This window comes from Oryctolagus cuniculus, chromosome 11, assembly GCF_964237555.1.
Source record: "Oryctolagus cuniculus chromosome 11, mOryCun1.1, whole genome shotgun sequence".
NCBI classification, from domain to species: Eukaryota; Metazoa; Chordata; class Mammalia; order Lagomorpha; family Leporidae; genus Oryctolagus; species Oryctolagus cuniculus.
In genome coordinates this window covers 46,246,213-46,256,469 of record NC_091442.1, presented here as the reverse complement: position 1 = coordinate 46,256,469, position 10,257 = coordinate 46,246,213, and positions in this window count along the sequence as shown.

Genomic DNA, 10,257 nt, shown 5'->3' with positions numbered 1-10,257 from the left:
ATATTCCCCAGGGCCTCTTTCTGTTCTGACCTTGTGAGGCTCTCCCTGTTCCAACAGGAGAGGCACCCGGAGTCCCCATATAAGCCTGGCCCATTGCCCCTCCCTGGCAGCCTGGAGCTCTCAGACCAGAAACCCTGTCGCTGGCAGCCATGTGCATCACAGAACCATTCCAGAAGTCCGAACAGTAATCTGGCTGCCACGGGCAATGAGTTGCCTGGAGAGAGTTCTTTAGTGACCTGTCATCAGGGGACTGCCCTGCCAACAGCCAGCCCCCGGGGCCACCGTGCTGTGGGTACAAGGCTTCCTCCACATTCTGATTTATGGGGGAACTGCATAGCCTAGGATGCCCCTTGCTAATGGTTTCCTTCTGTGTGTGGCATGTTCGGGAACTTCAAAGGGTGGTCTCTGGGTGGAGGAGAAGGTTGGGGGCCTGAGCCTTGCTAGCCTGACTGGCACAAGGGTCAAGTAGAAATTGGGACTTAAGCAAGGGTCAATGAAGTGTTTAAAAAGAGGAGGGGAAGGGAAGGAATGTATTACTTGTGAGCAGTGAGATGGCTGGATACTTGCCTCCTGCTAATGTGATCTTGACACTAATTGTCCCATTTGACCCATCAGCCCTCCATGTTCACGATGCAAGGAGAGAAATGACATGTGAGTCATCAGAGGCCTCCTAAACACACAGGAGCAGATCACGTCAAGCACGACTGGGTTCTGCCAAGCTGGGTGCTTATAGTTGTGTTAGCATGTCTGCTTTAAAATATTAATGGGAGGCCAGCATTGGGGTTAAGCAGTCACCTCCAACACCGACGTCCCACAGAGCTCTGGTTCAAGTCCTGGCTGCTCCACTTCCCATCCAGCTCCCTGCTAATGCACCTGGGAAAGCAGCAGAAGGTAGTCCAAGTCCTTGGCCCCTGCATCCATGTGGGAGACTTGGATGGAGTTTCTACCTCCTGGCTTTTGCCCTGTCTAGCCTCAGCTGTTGCAGTCTCTTGGGAAGTGAATAAACAGATAGAAGATCTCTCTCTTTCTCTCTCTCTCTCTCTCTCTCACTCTTGTGCTCTCTCTCTCTCTCTAACTCTGCCTTTCAAATAAATAAATAAATCCTTTTTTAGGAAAAAGTGCCCACACAGTGATTTTCACATTAGCATGCAATTATTTCTTTATATTTCAATAAAGAAATAATACACTAGACTGAGACTTCACCAGGACGGAGATCATCTGTTCCTCTGTATCCCCAGAGACTGTCAGAGAAAGTGCTCCACAAATGGACATATCCTTACTGAACTCTCACTTTCACCCTAAGGAGAGCCTACAGCAGTGGCTTCTAGTAGGCCCAAAGCCACGTGGGTGATTCGTGGCAGTCACACATCAGATCCAGTCAAGATGCCTGATAGTCAGGTGCTGTGTCCACAACTGCCCAGCCAGCAGTTGGCCCATAACCATCACCCATGACTGTTCATCAAAGTATTCAAGAAGGAAATTTCTACAAAGAAATTTTGCAAAGAAAAACCATGTAGCTTATGTCAATGTCCAAATGTCCTACACGTAAACCCCAAATATCATTGTATCATTACAACTTCAAAGAGACAGGGGCAAGAGAAAGAACAGCCCTTCCCATGGGATGAGAAAGCTTGGCTTCTGGTCCTTGCCATCTGGAATCTGTCCAGGTGTCCACCTGCTCCGCTGTTTGCCCAATGAGTACACAATGGTGCAGGAGCTTTGCAAAATTTGTTAACTCTCAGGCGCCACTCAAATGCAAGCCATGATCATTTCCCCATAGCTCTAAGGAATCCAACAGTAACATCCTCCCACTGAAAGGCTCTACAGGTTCCAAATTTTCACCTTGGAAAATTCCCCAAGTGCCCCAGGATCTTGAAGTCAACAAAATATAGTAGATATACGTGCCATAAAACTAGCTGGCTAGTGAATTATTTGCACCTTAGGACAGGGGGCAAGGCACGGAGCAACCAAATGTCTTAGGGAAACTGTCAAAACCCATCAGTCTGGGCTGTGTTTCCTGCTGCTTGAATCAGAACTATTTCTTTTTTTTTTTTTTTTTTTTTGACAGGCAGAGTGGAGAGTGAGACAGAGAAAGAGACAGAGAGAAAGGTCTTCCTTTTGCCGTTGGTTCACCCTCCAATGGCCACTGCGGCCGGCGCGCTGCAGCCGGCGCACCACGCTGATCCAAATGCAGGTGTTTCTCCTGGTCTCCCATGGGGTGCAGGGCCCAAGCACTTGGGCCATCCTCCACTGCACTCCCTGGCCACAGCAGAGAGCTGGCCTGGAAGAGGGGCAACCAGGACAGAATCCGGTGCCCCGATCGGGACTAGAACCCAGTGTGCTGGCGCCACAAGGCGGAAGATTAGTCTACTGAGCCGCGGCACCGGCCCTGAATCAGAACTTCTTTAAAAAAATGTTATTTATGGGGCCAGCACTGTGGCATAGTGGGTAAAGCCACTGCCTACAGTGCTGGCATCCCATATGGGCACCACCATGAGTCATTGGGAACAGCCTTTACTTCACCATGGGCGTGTCCATAAGACATTCTTTGACCAATGAAATGTGGGCAGAAGTGATAATGCACTAGTGTTGGCCCCAGTCTTGAGAAACATCATGTATTTTTCCTCCTTCTTCTTGGGTTTCCATCACAAACATGAAAAGACACGTCCTGGGCCATCACTGGTTGCAGGATGAGAGACAGATGGCAGAGGCTCAAACCCACCAGCAGTTTGAAGCCAAGATACTCCTACTGATGATTAAGGAAAAACATCAACGATTTCTGATTGTTGTTGCTGAGATTTTGATCGTTTTCATTGTGCAGCATTCTGGTATTTGTCTAAAAGACCCTGCCAGAGCTAAGAATTACATAAGTCAGCTTAGTCTCTGACTTAGCAAGTCCTGCTGTACCCTTGGCTATATCACCAGCCTTTATCAATTTGTCTAACTCAGTGCTCACTAAGGACAGAAAGATTTCCCAGGAACACATTCAGGATTTAAGAAGAGATTTATCCTTAGCTCTCTAAGGTAGTCAGCAGTTTGATCAATTTACAAATGAATGCAGGGAAAAAGGGGAATTGTCCAGGGTTGGTGGAGAGACTTGGATACATCCCCATCAGGCCCCTAGAGCTCCAGGATTTGAGACTATAATATGTTTTACTTCCTCCCACAAGACTTCATGGGAAATAAAGACATCAGGTTTACACTGCGTTTTTATAGTTCTCTGGGAAACCTCGATTATCCTCACAACTTTTTGATAAACTGTGCAGTGGCTGCATGTAAATCTAGAAAAGCTGGGCCAGAGGGGAATCTGGAAACAGTTCTGATTCCTGCTGCCCCTTCCACACTTCCATGGACTCAAGTGCAGGCTCTAGGAAGCTGTAATCTCATGCACAACATGAATGCCTCTTTGGTCAGTGAAGAAAATTCTAGAAGGTACTCTTCACTCCATTTTTTCCAATAAGAAAACTAGTTCTAGTATTCAAAACTTGTGGAGATGCTGTAGCCCAGGAGGGCAGTGGAGGATGGCCTAAATGTTTGGGTCCTTGCACCCACATGGGAGACCAGGAGGAAGCACCTGGCTCCTGGCTTTGGATCGGCACAGCGCCAGCCGTGGCAGCCATTTGGGGAGTGAACCAACGGAAGGAAGACCTTTCTCTCTCTCTCTCTCTCTCTCTCTCTCTCACCTGTCAAATTAAAAAAAAAAAAACTTGTGGAGAAATCTATGAGGCTGGAAATGGTTTTGGCACATAAGGTCTCTGTAAATCTGACCTTAAGGTTGGTTGCCATTACAGTTACTTTGAGTTCCATGCATGTACATAAATTGTGGAGCCTTTTAAAGCTCATTTGACATGAAATGAGTTTCTTGAAGTTAGCAGCAAGGTAGGCGTTTGGTGCAGCAGTCAAGCCACAACTTGGGACACCTGCATCTCTCGTCAGAGTGACGGAGTTTGAGTCTTGATCCCATCATCCTGTTAATGCAGACTCCTGGAGGCAGCAGTGATGGCTCCAGGATTTGAATCCCTGTCACCCATCTGGGAGACCTGGATTGAGTTCCCATTTCCCAGCTTCAGCCTGGACCAGTCCTGACTGTTACAGGCATTCAGGATGTGAACCAGTGGATAGAAGATCTTTCTCTCACTTGCTCATTCTATCTGTCTCTCTGCCTTTCAAATAAGTTCAGTAAGTACATAATAATTTTAAAGTTAGCCAAGAGCAAGAAGAAATCAACACAAGAGAAGGCTGCTTTCCACATGTTGGTGATAACCAGAAATTCAGTTACCCAAATATCATTTAATTGATCTATCAACCAACCAACAAAGGGCTGAGCAATTTGTGTGTGCAAGACTGCAGCAACTGTAAGTGTATTGGTGAGGAGGGTGTCACAGACCAATCTAACACTAAGAGTTTGTTCATACATGTAAGTAACAAATGATACTATGGAGTTTTTCTAAGTTTCCTTATTTTTTAAGATTTAGTTTATTTATTTGAAAGAGAATTACAGAGAGAGGTAGAGACAGGGAGAGAGGTCTTCCAACCACTGGTTCACTCCCCAGATGGCCACAATGGCCAGAGCTGAGCTGATCCGAAGCCAGGAGCCAGGAGCTTCTTCTAGGTCTCCCACATGAGTGCAGGGGCCCAAGGACTTGGGTCATCTTCCACTGCTATCCCAGGCCATAGCAGAGAGACAGATCGGAAGAAGAGCAGCCGGGACTAGAACCGGCGCCCATACGGGATGCCAGCGCTTCAGGCCAGGGTTTTAACCTGCTGCACCACAGCGCTGGCCGCTAAGTTTCTTGTTTATTAGCTGGAGATGCCAATATGTGGCAGACAGATGAAAGATATTTGGGACTCCCTTTAATATTAGCCATAGGAAGCAAGTTGAAGGATGGCAATAGTGGTATGGGGTTCACCACACTGCTCTATTTTCACACATGCTTGAGTACTTGCACAATGAAAAAATGTCTTTTTAAAAACATTATCATCTCACGCATAGGCTGAAAGGTCCCTTAAAAATTGCAGTGTTGGGGCCGGCGCCGCAGCTCAATAGGCTAATCCTCCGCCTGCGGTGCCAGCTCACCAGATTCTGTCCCGGTTACTCCTCTTCCTGTCCAGCTCTCTGCTGTGGCCCAGGAGTGCAGTGGAGGATGGCCCAAGTGCTTGGGCCTTGCACCCGCATCGGACACCAGGAGAAGCACCTGGCTCCTGGCTTCGGATCAGCACGGTGCGCCTGCCGCATTGCGTCGGCTGCAGTGCGCTGGCCGCAGCGGCCACTGAGGGGTGAACCAACGGAAAAGGAAGACTTTTCTCTCTGTCTCTCTCTCTCACTGTCCACTCTGCCTGTCCCCCCAAAAAAATTGCAGTGTTGAGGCCAGCACTGTGGCACTGCCTATGGCACCGCCTATGGCACCGGCATGCCATATGAGTGACAGTTTCAGTCCCAGCTGCTCCACTTGCAATTCAGCTCCCTGTTAATGTGCCTGTGGAAGTACTGGACGATGGCCCAAGTACTAGGGCCCTTGCCACCCTTGTGGAAGACCTGGATGGAGTTCTTAGCTCCTGGCTTCCAGTCCCAGCTGTTGTGGCCAATTGGGGAGTGAATCAGCAGGTGGAAGATCTCTATCTCTATCTATCTCTCTGTCTCTGTCTCTGTCTCTCTCTCTCTCTCTGCAACTCTGCCTTTCAAATAAATAAATAATTTTTTAAAGTTGTATTGAGGAAAAGCAGGACAGTATTTGAAAAATAGAACCAATATACAAAAAGTTGAAAAAATCAGTTATGAACTAACTGGTATGCTTATGAAGAATGGAAAAATATTGTCTAGTTCTTCATATAATCTTGATTATAGGATTGTAATGTGATTTTCCCATAATTATGAGAAATCTAAGTGCCACAGGGATCTGCACCAAGGGAGATCTACTCAGACTGAAGCAAAGTAACCCAAGACCCCAGATCGTCCTCACAGCAGGATGTCACAATAATTCCAAAGTGGGAGAGGGACTTATGAGACTGACTGGGCCCTTGAAATAGGTAAGAGGAGGGGAAGGGGGGTGGAGAAGAGGAGGAGGAAGAAGAGGAGAACCTAAAGGACCAGCCATTGGATGGCTCATATCTCCCCAAGAGAGCTTCTGGGCACCATCACAAGAGGAAGCCAAAGAAGGCAGGCTTAGAATTTTCTTATAAATACATAACCCAAGCTTGGATTGAAAACACTGAGGCTAAGGCACTTCTGGCAGCCCTAATCTAACAGAAGTCAGATGTCCACTTTGCATTCTCCCTTCTACTAAGGTAGACATCTCTACAAGGAATAAGTCAAAGACGGGGGGAAAAAAGAAGGCAGAAGTTCATTCATCTTCCAGGTGCTCTGAGCCAGGAGCAGAAGCAAGAGCCACATCTGGCTGGCTGAGGAAGCCAGATAAATAAATAAGCCTCGAACTGCTAACACCAGTCCAGATAAGACAACTAAGAACTGGCGCAGAGGAAACAAGGAATTGTCAGTGAAGTCCACTGATGACCTCAGAGAAGATGCTACACAAAAAGGAAGCAGCGAAGAGATTGTGATGAATGTCAACTCTTGCAACTGATGAGCAGGGGAGGAGAGGGACCTCCCAGGCTCTGGGAATAGTGGGTAGAAAAGATTCAGAGGCTTGAATGTGTGGAGATCCCTTAGGAAACATAGATCAAATCAGTTTGATAGGTTAGGGATGTGTGGAGGAAGTTAGTCAGACACCCGGAAGTGGGCACTCTGTTCTGTCAGGAGCCCCATATTTTCCCCCAGGTGATGCTGGGGGCTGTGGGAGACTGAGTGAAGAGATCTTGGAAACAGGTGGCCTGAGCAGGTGAGAGGTGACATATTGAGCTAGGCTGACGGATGGATGGCAAGGGAGTGGGAGTTAGGATGCATTGTGGATGTGTCTGAGGTTCCAGAACGACATGCTAGCGGATGGGATGGTACAGCAGGAAAGGGTGCTGACCTGGATCTGCCCGTGATGTTCAACTTCAGCATCTCTTCCCGCGTGCCTCTCCCTGGATGGAGGCAGCCTTCTCGTTTAAGACCTCCACAGAACCTCTTGGCTGAAACTCCATGGACTCTCCTACCAAGGTGCTCATGGCCAGAACATGCCTGCCCCAGGAGACTCCAGAACCAGGCTTTATAACACAACTACCCCTCCAACAGAAATTGATTACGTTTCTCGTCCTCTTGAACTGACAACACCCCTCACCCTCTTGTCTCCCCTCACTAGCAGTGGCCGTGCCTTGTGCAGGGCGATTAGGCTCTGGGTGAGCCACAGACTCCCTCAGGGAATCCATCCTGAATCCAAGCATAAGAGAGGCTGATGGCGTTGTTTCTGGCAGCTTTGTCTCCTGCTCAAGAGCACAAAGCCGCAGTCCTGTGTGTTCAACATGTGGGTGTCCAGCCACAGTGGCAGACACCAGGAAGGACAGTGCAGGGGTGACACCAGGCCCTGCCCAAGGTAGAGGTGGGAAGATCAGCACTTAGAGAAATCCCATACAGATTCACTCCCAACTGGCACAAGCCATTTATATCCCATGGGAGTGTGCACCTGACTCCAGTACATCCATTCCTGAATGTCAGAGAGAGAACTCCAAGAGGCACCTTAGGGTAGACTTTGGACCATGGTAGCAGGTACTTGGAGTTTATGTGTCCATCAAAAAGGAATGTACAGGTGCAGTCAGGAGGAAAAGGGTGAGAATAAAAGTACAAGGTTCATGCTGCTGAAAGGAATACCGCAGATTCCCAGACAGTGAGAACTACAGGTGGAGCAAGACAACAGGCTCCCTTAGTCTTTCCAATTAGTGGTGGAAGTGAAACTTGCACCACAACACAGTACAGAAGATTCCTCAGCTTATAATGGGATACATCCTGATCAACCTACCAGAAACTGAAAATATCCTAAGGTCAACATGCATGCAATCTACCTAACCTACCAAGCATCCCAGCTAACAACACAGCACACTGTGGAATGTGAGTTGTGGTCCTCCCGTGAATCAGGAGCCTGATTAGGAGCTGAGGCCAGAGAGGACTGTATCTCATAGGCACTGGCTAGGGAAAAGACCCACACTTAAAATCTGAAGGACGGGCTGGCGCCGCGGCTCACTAGGCTAATCCTCCGCCTTGCGGCGCCGGCACACCGGGTTCTAGTCCCGGGCGGGGCGCCGGATTCTGTCCCGGTTGCCCCTCTTCCAGGCCAGCCCTCTGCTGTGGCCAGGGAGTGCAGTGGAGGATGGCCCAGGTGCTTGGGCCCTGCACCCCATGGGAGACCAGGAAAAGCACCTGGCTCCTGGCTCCTGCCATCGGATCAGCGCGGTGCGCCGGCCGCAGCGCGCCGGCTGCGGCGGCCATTGGAGGGTGAACCAACGGCAAAGGAAGACCTTTCTCTCTGTCTCTCTCTCTCACTGTCCACTCGGCCTGTCAAAAAAAAAAAAAATCTGAAGGACGGTCTCGACCATACCTCTCTCTTTCACACCACTCTGAAGGTGAAAAATCACAAGTGGAAGCATCTTTACGTGGGGACTTTCTGTCTGGCAAAGTGACTTCAAATGATTTGAATTTCCAAAAACCAACAGTTGTCACTCTCTAAACAGGAAATATTAAATTTAAATAAAGCACACATGGAGCTTTAGTTTCTGATTGTGATTGCTTACCCCTTGGGACTTTTCCTACTTTATTGTATAGTTACCGCCATACCTGTTCTGGGCTATCATTCATCTTTAGTTTAAGACTTACAGATGGAAAAATAGTATTTTTTTAAAATCCCCTCAGTCTTTACATGACAACAGGAAAATGAGTGTCATGTCCTTGTTTCTCCATCACGTTCTCTTTCAAAGGTGTTCTAAAGACACAAGGGGTACTCAGGTCCTTCCCTCACTCTCTGAAACATAGCTTGGGATAAGAAAACCACTAGGCGAAAAGCCTGTGCCAAATGGACAGGTTGCCTTCCATTCAGGGTTGCACACGAATATGCTGAGATTTTAGTGCTAATAGCAACAAAAAAATGCATTCTAGAATGGAAAAAAAACATAGTTTTTTGAAAAGCATATTAATTCATTCCACTTTGTGTGTCAGTTAGTTGCAAAAAAGATTTCATAACCCTGACTCAGGGAGAGAAGTTAGATACACACAATGTTTTGTTCTCCCATATCTGTTTCTCATAAGTGGGCATGGCACTGGCTGTCTTGAAAATATTCTCTGTGAGTTCTCCTTTTCCACACCCTGTGGCTTAGCCTCGTTGACTTCTAGAAATGTGTTCATAATTTCATCAGGGTATAGATTACATTGAGATGAGACCTGAAACCCCTTTAGTAACCATTGTCAACACATAGGCTCTTGTCCTGATAGCTAGTGTACAAAACAGGACCATGACAGCCCTGAATCAAAGTCTCAGCAGTAACATCACTTGGGTTTCTGTGGTGAAAGGGGAAAGACATTGTTGACCTATGCCAGTTAGGCCTGCCTAAGTCACTATTCCTGTCAACCTATCCCCTCTGGCCCACATAAACTCAGTTTCTCCTGATCCATTTGTCTTCTGGGAGGAAAAGAAACTCACAATTCAGATTGCGCCTTTAATATTTTCATCCCCTGTGACGGGCAGGGATTGTGTTGGCTCAGCCCCTCCACCGACTTCTTTTTCGAACTTGGCCATCTTCAGTAATTGGTGAAAATGAACCCTTGTTGACTAACATGCATTTACCTGCCTGCTTCCCTCCGACGGCCTGTCCTTGTCCTCAGAGCTCAGAGTAAGACACACCCCATTCACACACACCCGTACTAACCCCCACCAGCATACTCAATGTGTCCAGACTCACACCTGCACACACAAGACCATCGACAGCCTCCATGAAACCTGAGTACTTCTGTATCTGAGACACTAGGCTGCTCTGAGCTTCCCTAATGGCTCTTTCTGCCTGTTTACACTACTTTCTACTTCTCCTCCTTTCCATCAAAACCTCGTGATATCATCAGTCCCTCCCTGCTGCTTAGACTCAACTCAGACGGTTCTATGAGCCATGGACGCTCTGGCATCTCCTCTGCCCATCTACTTGTCTCTCGTAAAATGTAAGCTAGGGCTTTAGACATTGCTACAGTCCATATGTATGCTTAAGCATTGTTGAGCATCCATTAACATAATGGAAATAAGGGCAGCCATTTAGCTTAGTGGTTAAGATGCTAGTTAAAGTGCGTGTGTCCCATGTCAGAGTTCTTGAGTTCTCTTCCTGCCTCCAGCTCTTGACATCAGC